This window comes from Morone saxatilis, unplaced genomic scaffold (assembly GCF_004916995.1).
Source record: "Morone saxatilis isolate NCDOM2014 unplaced genomic scaffold, NCSU_SB_2.0 Contig8, whole genome shotgun sequence".
Lineage (NCBI taxonomy): Eukaryota > Metazoa > Chordata > Actinopteri > Moronidae > Morone > Morone saxatilis.
Window position 1 is genome coordinate 12,659,284 of NW_023340257.1, and position 3,295 is coordinate 12,662,578.

General features: G+C 39.3%; 1 protein-coding gene across 2 annotated transcripts in view; it reads left to right on the top strand.

Moving 5' to 3' along the window:
* The window catches only part of fam168a (family with sequence similarity 168 member A), a 29,293-nt gene that overhangs the window by 9,212 nt on the left and 16,786 nt on the right, over positions 1-3,295 (top strand). The window lies entirely within an intron of this gene.

Consider the following 3,295-nt stretch of genomic DNA (forward strand, 5'->3'; position numbering starts at 1 on the left):
GTGTGTGTGTGTGTAAGAAAATGAGTAGTATGAATAGTAAAATTTGATATCAGTATTAGGGGTTGCAGCTGAAGTGATTAGTTGATTGACAGAAAAAAACTAGCAGCTATTTTGTTACTTGTGTGAAAAGGGTTAATATTTGCTGATTCCACTTTCTCTAAAGTGAGGATTTGATGCTTTTTTTTTCTTTAGTAATCATTGTCATTTAATGAGATAAAAAGAATCTTTGGCTCTGGTGAATTATAATATTAATTCTCACAATTTTCTTACATTTCATACAAAAAACAATTGAACAGATGAATCATTAATGGAAATTGATTGTTTGTTGCAGCCCTAATCGTGCTATGGCAGCATTTATCATGCGTCACATGAAGGCTGGTCCATAGCAATGAGAAGAATCTTGAATAAGTGTCCATTAGTATTTAGACAGTGTGGTAATGAGAACCCACCTACAGAAACTACTAAACCAGTCAAATCAGAACTGTAACAAAACATCCACTAGACGGGACACCATGTCTTTTGGCAGCAGCGACAGTTCTCAGTACAAATCCAATTTTCGGATGAAATGATTTTTCGTTGTCGCAGTATCATAGGAAGGTAGCGGGGAGGAAAAATGAAGTGAAACTGTATTCCATGTTGAGGACGGCAGGCTGGAGCACACATTGTGGCACCATGGTCACTGGTTTGATTGTCATACCTACTGAAAGGTGTAATCGCTGTCAGCAGATGAGTGAAAACACTTCGGGTCACATGTACACTTTCATCATCGCTGTCTGAGTCCCGCGTGAGCAGCAGCCCTTTGACTGACGGAGGGATGTTAGACTGCAGATAACCCTGCCGTCTTCAAAGTCACTGCTGTTTGTTTCAAGCTGAGGAAGGAACGATAAATCATTCCTTACAAAAAAGCAGCACGCACAAAATGTGTTCATGGCAGAAGTGTAAGTGGTAATGTAGCTGACACAAAATGGCAAATCTAGATTCAGAGCATCTGTTTGCGAGCAGTTAGCCCTCAGTGGCTACTGGCAACATACAGCACGTGTACATCACGTACCTGCAGCTCCTTCACAGTAAAGTCTTTGTCTGCCTGTAATGCTACTGTACTTCAACTACAAGGCTTCAGGTTGACAAATTGGATGCCTGTTAGTGCAGATGCAATACTCAGTGGTATCGGCTCTTTAAATGCTTGCTTCCTGCATTTTACTGCCATTTTAAAACCTATTCTAGCTAAACATTTATATATTTTTTTCCCTTTGTGTGTCAATGAGTGATTTGAAGTCAATATTTTGGGCTCCAGTAATTTGTGTGTGTGCATTTTTAATGATTTTCTTCAATTATTGGCTGATTAATCTAGATCTGTAATGACTAGTTGATTAATCGATTAGTTGAGCAACAGAAATGTATCAATTATTTGTTCCAAAGTCATTTTTCCTCCAGCTCGTCAGTTGTGAGGATTTGCTGCTTCTTTGTCTTATCTTTGTGGTTTGGGGCGGTGTTGTTGTTTGGACCAAACAAGACGTTTGAAGGCTTCTGGGAAATGAGGTTTGTATTGTGAGAAATTGAGTCTTTACTATTTCCTGACATTTCATAGACAAATTGATTAATTGAGAAAATAATCCGACGATTGCTCGATTAATAAAAGTAACTTTAAGTTTAAGCTCCAGATGAATCAGAAATGATGAACATTATCTGCAACCCTACACAGAGAACTGATATTGTCTGACTCAGGTGTGGATGGTATATAAGTGCACTTCCTAAAATTGTTCCTTTTTGAGAGGTGTAGCACTTCATTGCACTTCACAACTCAAGCCCTCGATTCCCAAGGTGCCCAGCAGCAATTAGTGTTTGCTGGTGTCTGTCACTAAACAAGCATTACACTTTCAGGCAACCGAACATACGGCGTGTGGTTTTTATTCCTTTTCTTTATGAAGTATGCCTCAAGTGCCTAAAATGCTTCCACACAATGGAGGAGATGTGTCGACCTCTTCTCTTTACACTCTGTCCTTCAAATAAATGTCCTAACCGAACGTCCTCTGGAGAATTGTCTTTTACAACAATGGATAGTGGTCCGTTGAACAGAAGGTCTTCTGGCTCGAATGGGAAGCCCATAGCGCCTCGTCATCACCTCCCCCTGAAAACAAAGGGAGTTGTGGTTCGACCCTCCTACTCATCACATGCATCTCTGCCCTCCTCTGTTCCTCACACACACCTTCATTAGACGCACTGTGGTGCCCCTCTTGTTCTCACCCATTCACTTTTTGTCACCTTTGCCTACACACACACACACACACACACACACACAGGCTGAAACAGATGAACACACTGGTCTTTACTCTATTCAGTCACAGCTGTAATTGGGTATGTGTTGTGCTTGTAGCATTAGACCTTACGGTTAGCTTAGCCACCTGTTCATGTGTTAATGGACATAGTTCCCTCACTGCAGACATTTACACGTGCACAACAACATGAGGAACATTTGATTATAGTGCTTACGTGGCTTGTTGTAGCTTTGATTTGATGGTTTTGTTTAATAAGCGCCTGCTAACATTGTGAGAGCCTATTGAAAGTTTTGTGCCACAAGATAACTCCAAACAAATGATAAGACTAAGTTGGCTAATGGTGCTTTAATGGCTACAACGAAATGATGACAATGATGGAGATTTTAATTGAAAAATTAAAAAAAGAAAACATAATTTGTAGGGATAGAAATCAGCCTGGACTGAACCATCTCTATCATGATCAAGGTAAAATAAATAGCACCAACCATGCTGGTAACATATGCAAGTGACTTTTATATAGGCTTTACTCAGCAGCTAAAAATGTAAACATTGACTCGCCATGTGGCAGGTAAACAAAAAAGTATATTTTGCGCCCTGAAATTGTAACTATTGGATTGATTGTGACTTTCTCTTCTCTTGATCCCCAGAGAATGAGTCACCAGCAGGTTAACATTTGTGTTTTAAAGTTAATTGTATCAACACCTATTTGATGGATTGGCAGGAAATTCAGTAGAGACATTCATGTTGCCCTCAGGATGAATTGTAATAATAACTTTGGGGATCCTTTAACTTTTCATCTCGCGCCATTATCAGGTCAATTTATCCAGCACCTTGATTTATGACAAAATACCTGCACATCTAATGACTTCAGTCTCAGCTGTGTCTTGTTTTAAGTGTTTAATACCAGTTGTTGGCATTCTCACATCAGCATGTTAACACTGTCATTGTGAGCATTTTAGTATGTTGACTATTGCTGTAAGAAAATAAAGTTACACTTGAGTATTGTGATATTTTGTTTT